Source organism: Mus musculus, chromosome 6 (genome assembly GCF_000001635.26).
Source record: "Mus musculus strain C57BL/6J chromosome 6, GRCm38.p6 C57BL/6J".
NCBI lineage: Eukaryota > Metazoa > Chordata > Mammalia > Rodentia > Muridae > Mus > Mus musculus.
Window position 1 is genome coordinate 19,237,888 of NC_000072.6, and position 14,161 is coordinate 19,252,048.

The following is a 14,161-nucleotide window of genomic DNA, read 5'->3' on the forward strand; positions in this document are numbered from 1 at the left end:
AATGGAGGGAAAGGGTACTGTGATAGGAATGGTGGGCTTGGAAACAAAATCTCAAGTTAATCAAAGCGCTAAGACCTTGAGAGGGCAAGAAGAGAAGATATCCACACAGTAAGAACATTGTCAATGTAGCGAATGAATGAGTAAATGATCCATTAAATGCTCTCAACAATCTATCTGAATGTCTATTTAATTACAATTTTACCTCTCCTGTTTGGACCATGTTCCAATTCTCACAAGTTTATCATGTTCTTTCTTTCAGAAAGAACTACCCGTTCTGCTTTTACAAGATAATTAAGGCTTTAAAGTTCATTTTTACCCACTGGCATATATCATATCTATGACATTCAAATTGCACATACTTCTACAGTGGGGAAGAAACTAGAGTAAAGATTAGGGGAAATAAGCATATTAGTAGGTGATAATAGGCCATGCAGAGAGAGTCAGACACGATTGTATATCATGCCATTTTAGTTGAGATGTTTATTAAAGCTTTCTTTAACAGACGATCTTTGAGTTATCCTCAGTGATATGAACAAGGTTGACCATTTTATGCAGAAGTTTCTTAAACAATTTCCTCTATGAAATATACATGTACAGGTACATATACATATACATATACATATACATATACATATACCCTTCACTTGTTCATGCAAGTTATTTGTGTTCAGTTTATTTTCCCTCACAAACTACTCATTTACTTTGCAGCCTTAACTGATTTTCAATATATAAAGAGTCAAAAACATTTCCTCTCTCATTTGAAAACCTTGTGATGGTTTTCTCCTTTAAGCTATTCACTAAAGTCATGTTAAATTGTCTAATGATCCTACTGCTAGAGCAGCCTCTACTGGTACCTTTCTGACCACTGGATAGCTGCTGACAGTAGATAGACTGGATAAGGGCTTTCACAGCTGTGTGGCCAAACTTCTTTATTGCATTTTTCTGAACTTTAGCAATAAATTACTTCTCTGTAATGACTTTTGTAAATGAAATAATGTTGTCTGTTTCTTGCTATTGTCTTCATATTAAATTCTGAACTATTAATAATCTACACAAGTCTCCTAATGGTTGTTGTTACAGCTTACCATTTCATTCTCATCTCTTCGTGTTGAGCTTCCCCAAACCACACCTCTTATCACTACACATCTCTGAATGTGTCACACTTATATTTATTTAAGAAATATAATGTGTCATACTTATATTCCCTTAAGTACCATCTGTTTCCTTGATGTCTGAATAAGTTTGGTATGGCTATGCAAAAATCTCAGGAAATAGGTAATTCATAATGAGAGAAATTTATTTCTCAGGAGTCCAAGTTGGAGGTACTAGCAGGTGATTCCAATTCCTTTTCTTTATGGTTGTTCCTTTAAAGTTTCCTTCTCCAGAAGAGAAAGGATTCCTTCTCCAATATCAGAAAAGCAAGAAAACCTCCTCTATGATGTCAGTAATTTGTTCATGAGGAAACAGCCCTCCCAGCCTTACCCTCTCAAAGACCCCCATGTAATTTTAGAAGCTTATAATTAGTCAGATTATATATCACCAAATTATCAATTCATAAGATGCCCACACAATAACTTCAGAGCCAGTTGATAATTGTTTTAAATTAATATTTTTATTACACATTTTCCTCAATTACATTTCCAGTGCTATCCCAAAAGTCCCCCATACCCTCTCCCCCACTTCCCTACCCACTCATTCCCATTGTTTTTGGCCCTGGCGTTCCCCTGTACTGGGGCGTAGACAGTTTGTGTGTCCAATGGGCCTCTCTTTCCAGTGATGGCCGACTAGGCCATCTTTTGATACATATGCAGCTAGAGTTAAGAGCTCCGGGGTACTGGTTAGTTCATAATGTTGTTCCACCTATAGGGTTGCAGATCCCTTTAGCTCCTTGGGTACTTTCTCTAGCTCCTCCATTGGGAGCCCTGTGATCCATCCATTAGCTGACTGTGAGCATCCACTTCTGTGTTTGCTAGGCCCCGGCATAGTCTCACAAGAGACAGCTACATCTAGGTCCTTTCGATAAAATCTTGCTAGTGTATGCAATGGTGTCAGTGTTTGGAAGCTGATTATGGGGTGGATCCCTGGATATGGCAGTCTCTAGATGGGAGCCAGTTGATAATGATACAAGCTGTCCACCTAGAGTAGACAAGTTATCCCCATTATTCTACCCTTTTGTGATATTCACCTGTGGATATTTAAAACCATTTGGAATCTGGATTGTCTTCCTCTCCCTCCATCGTCCTTCCTCCTCCTCTATAGCACTGGGGAGGGTGTTTCTAATAAACAGATTTGGTAGAACATAATCACCCAAAAGTCCTATGTTTTCTACTTCGACTTTTTTTTCCTTATTTTATTAGATATTTTCTTCATTTACATTTCAAATGCTATCCCCAGAGCCACCTATTTCCTCCCCCTGCTCTGCTCCCCAACCCACCCACTCCTGCTTCCTGGCCCTGGCATTCCCCTGTACTGGGGCATATGATCTTCACAAGACCAAGGGCCTGTCCTCCCATTGATGGCCGACTAGGTCATCCTCTGCTACATATGCAACTATAGACACAGCTCTGCAGGTTACTGGTTAGTTCATATTGTTGCTCCTCCTATAGGGTTGCAGACCCCTTTAGCTCCTTGGTTACTTTCTCTAACTCCTCCATTAGGGGCCCTATGTTCCATCCAATAGATGACTGTGAACATCTACTTCTGTATTAGCCAGGCACTGGCATTGGAATATACCCAGAAGATGTTCCAACTTGTAATAAGAACACATGCTCCACTATGTTCAGAGCAGTCTTATTTATCATAGCAAGAAGCTGGAAAGAACCCAGATGTCCCTCAACAGAGGAATGGATATAGAAAATGTGGTACATACACAATGGAGTACTACTCAGCAATTAAAACAATGAATTCATGAAATTCTTAGGCAAATGGATGTATCTGGAGGATATCATCCTGAGTGAGGTAACTGAACCACAAAAGAACACATATGATATGCACTCACTGATAAGTGGATATTAGCCCAGAAACTTAGAATATCCAAGATACAATTTGCAAAACACATGAAACTCAAGAATAAGGAAGGCCAAAATGTGGATACTTCGCTCCTTCTTAGAATGGGGAACAAAATACCCATGGAAGGAGTTACAGAGACAAAGATCGGAGCTGAGACAGAATGAAGGACCATCTATAGACTTCCCCACCAGGGGATCCATCTAAACCCAAACACTATTACATATGCCAGAAAGATTTTGCTGACAGGACCCAGACTTTTTTTTTCTTATGTTCACTCTATGTCCTAAAATATGGAAAGCAATGAGAATTTTTCTCTCACATATGCACACTTTTGTCTCCCACATTATGGGTGGGTAATGAGTATCTCCCTAGTCCTGTATTCTTGTAAGGAATCCATTATTACAGAACTCATTGCATAAAATTAATGTTAATGTTTCTCTTCTCTCAACCATATGTAGAACTGATAAATTATAAAAGCATTGAATTAAAATATTTTCAATTTACATTGTTATAAAAGTAATTTTTCTACAGTCCATATAAATATCTTTCATAATATATTTACCAAAACTTATAAGTACACAAACAACTTTATCTGAGGAAATCTGTTTCTGCAGTTGCTGTAATGGCTTTCTCCATTTTAGGCTTCAGGATAAACTCTAGCCTCATAATTACCAGAATGCATATACTTTTAAAGCACTGTTTAAGCCATAAATATACTTTTCAATGTGTTTTATATTTTCTTTCACATTTAATCATTTTCTGTCCTATATTTACTTTTATATTTATTTATAAAGTCACATGATTATGTAATACTTTGTGTGTGTGTTAGTAAAATTAGGACAAATTGGTACATATGTCCACCATACTCTAGATAGCTTTCTGTCCAATTATACATGATATTATAAAATAAACATGAGTTGATTTTCAGAGAAAATATATTGAAACAGAATAGAATTAACTACTTTCCCTTCAGTGGATTACATAGCTATGACTGTGCCTAGGAAATTAATCATGTAATCTTTTATAATTTAATTTAAAAAATAGTAGAAATTATATTAAGCGTTATGGTAACCCGAATGGATATAGGCTTTGTAAGGTATGGGTTTGGACTTGTTGGAGGAACTGTGTCACTAGAGTAATCTTTGAGGTTTCAAATGCTCAAGCTAGGGCTAATGTCACTCTTTCTTCCTGATGCCTGACAGTGCAGATATAGAGTTCTTGGGTACCTCTCTAGCACTATGTCTGCCTACCATGTCTGCCCACATGATGATAATACATTAAACTTCTGAAGTGTAAGCCAGCTCAATTAAATAGTTTCCTTGTCAAAGATATCATAGTCATGGTGTTCTCCACAGCAGTGGAAGCTCTGATTACAACAGAAGTTGGTGCTGGCGACCATGTTTTTGCCTGGAGAAAAATGGAACACGTTGAGACTTTGGGCTGTGTAAGTGATTGCACGAGTTAAGCAGGGCTTAATGAGTCATAATTGTAGGAGCATGGAAGACAGTGGTGTTGAAGATGATTTGAACTGTGTGGCCTATCTCATAAGGTTTTAGTGAAGAAGAATATTAATATGTGGCCTAGAAACAATTATTGTAATATTTTAGTAGAGAAAGCAGACAGGGTGCTTTCTGCCTTTGTCCAAAAAAAAAAAAAAAAAAAATTCTGCCTGAGGCTAAATTAAAGAGTTATGGATGAACAGTTTTGGCAAAAGAAATTTCCAGTCAGCCCAGCCTAGTGTTGACTGTATTGGTTGGTTATAAGCCATTCTTATGCACACACATATACACACACACACACACACACACACACACACACACACACACACACACACACACATATGAGCAAAATCAAGAAGGAAAAATATCAAATATACAGTTTGAGTAGAAAAGGGATACCAGGAACTGAAAACAGATTATTAGAAAAGCTTGATGCTGAAGTAAACAGAGAATTCTCAACTGACGAATCTTGAATGGCTGACAAGCACTTAAAGAAATGTACATCATCCTTAGTCATCAGAGAAATGCAAATCAAAATGATCCTGAGATTCTACCTCACACCAATCAGAATGGCTAAGGTCCAAAACACAAGTGACAGAAGATGCTGGTGAGGTTGAGGAGAAAGAGGAACACTCCTCCATTGCTGGTAGCAATGCTAGCTGGTAAAACCACTTTGTAAATCAGTCTGACAGTTCTTGAAAAAATTGGGAATAGTTTTACTTGAAGAACTATAACAGAATTTTCCCTGTTCAATTAATTTAAATAACAAAACAAGAAGCCTGAGTTTGGACAGAGAAAAGGGATGTTGAGCTAATTGTTTCAGAGACAGAGACAGGGACAGAGAGAGAGGAGAAGGAAGGAAGATGGAGGGAGAGGAAGACAATCCAGATTCCGCGTGGTTTTAAATAGCCGTACATAGCTATGAGTATCATAAACGGGTAGAAAAATTGGAATAACTTGTCTAATCTATGTGAGCAGCTTATATTATTATCAATTGGCTCTGAAATTATTGTGTGGGCATCTTGTGAATTGAGAATTTATTGATATATAATCTGATGGACTAATTATAAGTTTCTAGAGTTTTGAATTACTGGATTAAGGGGATTTGTGATAACTAGCTACAGTGGATAGGTGTCTGAGAAGGTACAGGCAGCTCTGAGGCAGGTGAACTGGAGCAGGGAAGACCACCAAATGGACCTGGCCTAGAGACAGAGAGACAACAGTCTGAGAGTAGCTGGGTATAGTGCAAGATGGAGTTGATTTTTTAATGATTCCCTCAACAAAGACTATATCACTACTGGGCCTATACCCACAAAATGCTCCAACATATAACAAGGACACATTCTCTACTATGTTCATATCAGCCTTATTTATAATAGACAGAAGATGGAAATGAACCAGATGTCTCTCAACAGAGGAATGGACACAGAAAATGTGGTACATTTACACAATGGAATACTACTTAGTGACTTACTTCATGAAATTCACAGGCCAATGGGTGGAACTAGAAAATATCATCCCGAGTGAGGTAACCCTGACACAAAAGAACACACATGGTATGTACTCACTGATAAGTAGATACTAGACCAAAAGCTTACAATGTCCATGATACAACCCACAGACCATATGGAGCTTAGAAGAAAAGAAGACCAGGATATAGATGCTTTCCTTCTAAGGTGAGGGGAAGAACAGGATGATCATGAGAGCTGGAGAGAAAGGGGGAACTGGAAGAGAGAGAGGAGGAGCAGGAAATAATGGGGGCAGTATCAGGAACTGGTGGGGATGTGACAGATGTACAGGGGGTCAGGAAATGGAACAAAATATGTAGTGGCGGGGGTATGAGGAACTGGGGATAGCCACTTGAGGGTTCCAGACACCAGAGAATCATGAGGTTCCCAAGAGCCAATGGGAATGACTTTAGCTGAAATGCACAGAGAAGGGAGAGATAGAACCTGTAGAGAGCACCTCCAGTAGATAGGCATGGCCCCTGGTCGTAGTGATTCCTTGAGAGGTCTGGCTAGCAACTGACCAATGCAGATGTAAATGCTTGGATCCAACTATCAGACTGAGCTTAGGGAATCTTGTTGGGGAGCTGGCAGAAGGACTCGGGGAATGAAGGGACATTGCAACCCCATTGGAAGAACAACAGAGCTTGGTTTGACCACCAGTTCTCCCAGAACCAACCAAGGACTGTGCTTGGAGGGAACCATGGCTACAGATACATATGTACCTTGACTGAGAGCAATGGGAGGGGAGGCCCTTGGTTCAGTAGAGGTTTGATGCCCCAGCATAAGGTGATGCTACCATATTGGGGTGGGAGAGGGTAGGTAGGTGGGTGAGCACCCTCATACAAGCAAAGTGTAGGCAGGAAGGAGGTTGTGGTATAGGGGGTTGGTAGAGGGGTAATGTCAAGAGGTGAAATAGAATATCATTTGAGGTGTAAATAAATGGAATGATTAATTTGAAAAAAGAAAAAAAAAAAGAAAAGAAAAGCCTGATGCTAGATGAAATAAAGGGAATGGTAACCTCAGAGCAAGACGTCATATAGCTAAGGTTCCAACTTGTGCAAAGCAATTAAAGAAAAGTTAGGTCCTGGCTTTGTGCTGCATACCTTTCAGCCCAGCACTCAAAAGGCAGAGGCTGATGGGTGTTTGAATTCAAGCCCAGCCTGATCTACAGAGTAAGTTCCAGAACAGCTAAACCCAGTTAACGAAGGAGACCATCAAACAGAGAAAACTGGTAGAGATGTAACAAGGGCGGTATATTCCATCCCCAGCCAGCAGCAGAATTTGGCAGCTTTGGCCATGTTCTGGCTTTAAAGTCAATGATAGAAGAAGGGGGTTATGGAATCTCTCTGTGTCACTAAGGAAAGCCACTAGTTCAGGAATTTGTCAGAGTTGTCTCTGTGTGGACATCAAGTAAGGGCATGTGTGAAACTGTGAATGTAGGCCTAGATTGTCTCGGGACCCCCAAAATGTTGGAGATGCCAGAGTCATGAGATATCCATGGAGGAAAGCTGTTAACAGGGAGTCGAACCAGCCTAAAAAGAAAAAGAAATATATTATCAGTAATAAAAATGAAGGGAGTTTGAGATCTGACATCTGACATGTATGTAGACACAGAGCTGAGTTTGCCCAGCTGCTTTTCCACCTTGCTTTGGTCCAGTGTTTTTTCACTCCACTCTTTTTTTTTTTTTCATTGAAATGGTAATGTATATTCCATGCCATTGTATGTTGGAGGCCTATGATGTGCTTTTTAAAGTTTCATTTTACAGGGGCTACAGTTAAGAGACTACCATGAGTTCTCCTCCACCCTTCTAAGTAAGACTAGGTGCATCTTCTTCTATTGAGGCTAGACAAAGCAGCCCAGTTAGAAGAAGGGGATCCAAAGGCAGACAATGTAATCAGAGCCAGCTGTTGCTTCTGTTTCAGGAGTCCCACAAGAAGACCCAGCTGTACAACTATTACATATGTGCAGAAGGCCATCTCATGTCCTAGGCTTATTCTATAGTTTGCAGTCCAGTCTCCATGAGGTCTTATGTATTCTGGCTAGTTGATTCTGTAGATTTTCTTGTGGTATTGTTGGCCTGTCTGGTTCCTTCAATTCTTCCTCCCATTCTTTTACAGGATTCCCCAAGCTCCACTTAATGTTTGGCTGCTGATCTATGTGTCAGGTTCCAACAGTTGCTGGGTGAAGTCTTTCTGACGATAGTTATGCTAGGCAACTGTCTCAAGTATAGCAGAATATTATTAAGAGTAACAAGGGTGGTCTCAGACTCATGACTGTGATACCACTCCTGGGAATATACCCAAAGGAAACTCCACCACACCAATAGGGTACCTGCTCTAATATATTCATAGCAGGTTTATTCGTAATAGAAACTGGAAGAAGAGTGGACAAAGAAATGTGCTAAATTTACACAATGGAGTATTACTCAGCTATTCAAGACAAAGTTATCACGAAATTTTCAGGCAAATAGAAGGAACTAGAAACATTATCCTTAGTGAGGTAACACAGACCCAAAAGACAAACATGGTGTATACTCATATACAAATGGATATTAGTCATAAAGTACAGGATAACCATGCTACAAACCAGAGACCCAAAGAAGCTACATAACAAACAGGGACTAACGAAAGACCCTAAAATCTCATCGAGAAGAAGAAATAAATTAGACATCTGATGTGGATGAAGGGGTTGGGGAGGGGTAGGGATAGGAACAGGAGGGATGAAGTAGGGGAAAGATAGAGGGAGAGAGTATTTGAAGAGGCAACTGCATTTGGGGTGACAATTACAAGTGAGCTAGAAACCTAGGACAATAAAATTGCCAGGAATCTCTAATGATGCTCCTGGCTAAGACTCTTAAGGTATATGGAGCCTGAAGTGGCTACCTCCTGTAACCAGGCACATCTTCCAATGGACAAATTGAACACTAACCTAGCCATTATATCTTAAATCTACAATTTACCCTGCCTATAAGATGAGCAGGGATAAAACATGGAGCCGAATTTGAGGGAAAGACCAACCAATGACTGGCCCAGATTGAGACTTAGGACTTCTAAGAAGGGTTGATATTGTTATAGACTATGAGTGCTTTTGAAACTGTACTGAATGCATTTCTGTATTATGATGTGGCTACAAACCTATGGGCCAAGGACTAGAAATTGGTGGTTTGAATGGAAATGACCTCATAACACCATAGGGAGTAGATGTTGATTTATTTAGCATATATTTATCAACCTTTCTATCTAACTGGAAGCTCCTACTGATAACAAAGTCAAGTTGGAGACATACGGAGGGAAATTCATGTGAGTAGAAACACACTTTTCCTTCAAAATATCACATAGAATAACATTGCTGTGTTGTAATAACACAATTATAAATAATTGCTTTATTCATAAAACCAGATAGACTACTTCATTTTGTCTTAGGTAAACTTTGCACTATCCATGTAAAATAAGCAGATTGTTCATAGGACGAAAATATTTCTAAAGTTAATAGTATACACTTCAAGACAGTGTATGCTAGAAGCACTGAAATTCTAATATTCTGCCTTTCCCTTCACTATTTGTCAGATTTCACCATAGAAATAAAGACATGCTGATAATACTCAAAGAAGCTAGAATCTTACCTGTAATTTAAATGACTTTAGCATTTTAATACATACATCTTCCCATTTCTTGATGGGCTATATAAAATTAACTGATACCAGCTAATTTCAAATCTTCATTTCTGTTTGTTGTTCAGCACTTAATGAGGACAAGCAGGCAGAAAAAAACATTTTTCCATATTTATCTTTTTGTATACTGAGCATAATGTTGGCTAATAGTACACTCCTAAAAGATAGATAAAGAAGGGGGGGGGGGATAGAACTACCTGTACTATTATTGCAGTCTCTTTCTGTAAAAGAAGCATTCATATTAGGTACTGGGTTAAATATTTCTAACTTCTGAATGTGGTTTGGAGTAAGAGACTATAACCTGTCAATGAAAAAAAAAACCTGGCCATAAATCATTTTTTATTCTGATAATACATTAAAAAATACTGGTAGAATCATAGAACTTCTTCAAAGTCTTAGACATTTTGAGTAAAATTTATAACATTGAAAAAGTACATAAAGCAGTATTATCCCTTAGGGGAAGGTCTGTGATTGCCTGACTTTCTAGTTTGAAATGCTTCACTGACTGACATTTTCATGCACTGAGACTTTGGTTATACAAAAGAATGAAAATACTTAGGTTGGAAAATTACATGACTTCTGGAATTAAATATTCATAAATCCAGACTTAATTATTTTTTCAAAAAGAAGTATCTCGACTTTAAGCATTTTAGCATGCTATTTTATTCATTTTGTAGCGTCCTATGCATGGGAGAATTGTGAACACTGACAGTGTGTTTGACCAATCAATTATGAACACTTTCAGTGGAGAGCTCTCCAGTAAAGGTAATAATACAGAGAAAGTAACATGGCTACTTGGTGGAACTGTGTAGTCATTTCCTCTGACAAACAATGGGAAAGCTTCCTTGGGGAATCAACTAAGAAGGTCTCATGGGTTTTACAGAGACTGAAGGGGCAATAAGAAAGTCTGCATGGGTCTGAGCAGGGTCCTCTGCATATAGATTAAAGTTGTTGGCTTGGTATTTTGGCTGAACTCTTGAGAGTGAGAGTAGGGGTATCTCTGACTTTTCCTCCTATGGGTTTACCCTTTTCAGCCTTGATGTGAGGGCTTGTGCCTCTTCTTATTAATATCTTATTGTGCCTTCTTTAGTTGATGTCTCTGAGGGTGGATGCGGATGTGTACATATGGGGTAGAGGGGAATTGGAGAGGGTCTGGGAAGAGTGGACATAGGAGAAGCTGCAGTCAGAATGTATTGTATGAGAGAAAAATAAATAAAAATTAAAAAGAAATGAGTTCCTTTGATCATAGATTATAACATGAGGAATCAAGGTGATTATTGTAAATTTACATAGAAAATGTGTTTAAATAAATGACCCATGGGGTAAAATTATACATTATGGAATGACGAAAGCAGGCAGAAGATTCAATGAGAAAGCCTGAACTGAGATGAATATTGTGGTCATATGAAGATTGGATAGTTTTGTCAACTTGATACAAGTTAAAGTCCTGTGAGTGAAGGCAACCTCAATAGAGAAAATACCTCCATAAAATTGGGTTGTAGATAGGGCTGTACGGCATTTTCTTAATTTTGATGTGGGACTGCTCAGCCTAATATAGATAGTGTCATCTCTGGGTTGGTGATCTTGCATTTGATAAAAAAGAAGCACAAGTAAGCCATGGAGAGAGCAAGGCAGCACGCAGTATCACTCTGGTCTTGCATCAACTCTTTCCTCTAAGTTCCTGCCTCATTTGAGTTCCTGTCCTGATGTCTTCCTTTGATGATGAATACTGCTGTGGAAGTAAAAGCATTTCCATTTCCTTCCCACATTGCTCGTTGGTCACTGTGTTTCCTGCAGAAACAGAAAGACTAAGGTCATATGCTAAGGTTTCTTTGGACACAGAATGTTCATGAATCGTCAATCTCATCTGGCTTATTATATTCCTTTCTAAGGAAAGGGTGACAATTTTAAGAAGAATGAGGTGACTCATACTTTAAACGATTATCCTTAACATCAGTAGAAATAGATGACATCATAGCGTATTTCTTCGTATATTCTATCAAAACAAACAAAGCCATTAATCATCTAATTTACAGCTCACTTTGTAAAATAATTGGAAAGTATTCTTTAAAATAATTAATGTGATGAATGAAGCCAAAATGCCACAAAGTGATTATAGATTAAAATAAGTGAGACATTAAATCTCAGAATAGTACAGGATTGTGAGAGTTTTGGTCTCTCTCTCTCTCTCTCTCTCTCTCTCTCTCTCTCTCTCTCTCTCTCTCTCTCTCTCTCTCCCCCTCTCCCTCTGTGTGTGTGTGTGTGTGTGTGTGTGATTGTGTATTTAGGGATGTATGTTTGTATATGTGTTCATGCACATGTGAAGATACATTTACATGTTGATGCACATGTTTATGGAGGAAATAATGAAACCTCAACTATTGTTTCTCAGGAGTTTTCCAACTTGAATTTTGGCATGTGGATACCTCAATTAGGCTAAATCAGCTAGCCAGTGAGTGCTTGTCTTTACATCCCTGGAACTGGGATTACAACTGTAAGCCACTGTACTCAATTGGATTCAGAATTTTTCAATAAAATTGCAATAAATCCTATTAAGACAACTGGAATGAGAGGAATATAATACAGAAAGTATATAGCACGATAGAAATTAATTTGTCCAACTTGCTAAGAACTTGAGTTTCATCTCCAGCACTAAAATTCTATCTGTCATGCAGCCATCCAGTGCTGTACTTTAGGTAAATTATCTGAATAGGCTCATGAGTTCAAATACTTGTTCTCCAGCTATCACTACTGTTTCCAAAGGGTCTGCAACCTTTAGAGGGTGGAGGAGCCCAATTTGAGTAAATAGGGCACTGGGTACAGCTTGAATGTATAGCCTAGCCATAATCCCTGTCCATTCTCTGCTTCCTGGATGCAGATAAAATTAAAAAAGAATGAAGACTGAAGTGTGGACACCATGTCCCTCCTTAGAATTGGGAACAAAACACCCATGGAAGGAGTTACAGAGACAAAGTTTGGAGCTGTGATGAAAGGATGGGCCATCTAGAGACTGCCATATCCAGGGATCCACCCCATAATCAGCTTCCAAACACTGACACCATTGCATACACTAGCAAGAATTTGCTGAAATGACCCAGATATAGCTGTCTCTTGTGAGACTATGCCGGGGCCTAGCAAACACAGAAGTGGATGCTTACAGTCAGCTATTGGATGGATCACAGGGCTCCCAATGGAGGAGCTAGAGAAAGTACCCAAGGAGCTAAAGGGATCTGCAACCCTATAGGTGGAACAACATTATGAACTAACCAGTACCCCGGAACTCTTGACTCTAGCTGCATGTGTATCAAAAGATGGCCTAGTCGGCCATCACTGGAAAGAGAGGTCCATTGGACACGCAAACTTTATATGCTCCAGTACAGGGGAACGCCAGGGCCAAAAAAAAAAAAAAAAAACAATGGGAATGGGTGGGTAGGGAAGTAGGGGGTATGGGAGACTTTGGGGATAGCATTGGAAATGTAATTGAGGAAAATATGTAATAAAAAAATGAAACCAACTTGATCATGTTCCTGTTCCTGATCCCAGGCTTTCTAACATGGAAAGACCATCTTTTATCATAGCGTGCAAATAAAAGCTTCCTCCTTGAAGAAAACAAACAAGCTAACCAAACAAAAGCCTCTATTATCATTGCATTTTTGTGTATGAAAATTATATTCTTTAGGTTTATGATTAGAAAATATCTGTGAAGTATTTAAAGATTGTTGGAACAGATTAGAAGAAATACATGTTTTTTAAGAAACCTGTTAGTGATGATTTATCCTAGATGAAAGCATACAGTATTAATTATGCTACACTTTTCTAATGTTATCTGTGTCTATGAAGTATTTCTAATTATCTTTATAGTCAATATCATTAATATTTATTGATCTTTTGTGAAATTTTGAGTATTGGGTGATGAAATTCTAAGAATACCGTTAAAGGAAAAATGACATATATAGCATGTATAAAATTTTATATGGGATGAGCATGTTTCCTAGATGCATATAGATGTCCCTTCTGTCCTATTTCCTAAGAAAACACCAAGGATACCAAAATTCTTGAATTCTTTTAAAAAATGAAAATGAAATCTTCATTAGCTTCACAGTTTAAAGTATCAATAAAACATGCAGTTTTTGTAAATTTTTCACGAAAAAATTCAATGATAACTTTTTGGCACTTAATGGGTACTTAACGTTGACTAGTTCTTTCTCTTATTTTTTACGAATCTCCCATGAATCCAATAATAGCTCTGTAATAACTACTATATTTTAACAAAACCCCTCAAACTTAAATCATATTAGTCATAAATGTCTGAGCTAGAGTTCAAGTAATATCTGCTCTTTCAAATACTTTGCAATTCCCAATACATTCAAATAAAGATGACATCTTTTAAAATATCAGGATGCAGGATTACATAGCAAAAAATAGATTTAACAAACCATTTATATGTTAACAGGGGAAAGAAATAAATTGAGCT

General features: G+C 38.2%; 1 long non-coding RNA gene across 1 annotated transcript in view; it reads right to left on the reverse strand.

Annotated features, from left to right (window-relative positions):
* Positions 1 to 10,011: 10,011 nt before the first annotated feature.
* Positions 10,012 to 14,161, reverse strand: part of 4930524B17Rik (RIKEN cDNA 4930524B17 gene) — a 30,945-nt gene continuing 26,795 nt past the window's right edge. The window contains exon 5 of the long non-coding RNA NR_126084.1: positions 10,012 to 11,478. This is a non-coding gene — a long non-coding RNA (RIKEN cDNA 4930524B17 gene). The remainder of the gene's footprint in view (positions 11,479 to 14,161) is intronic.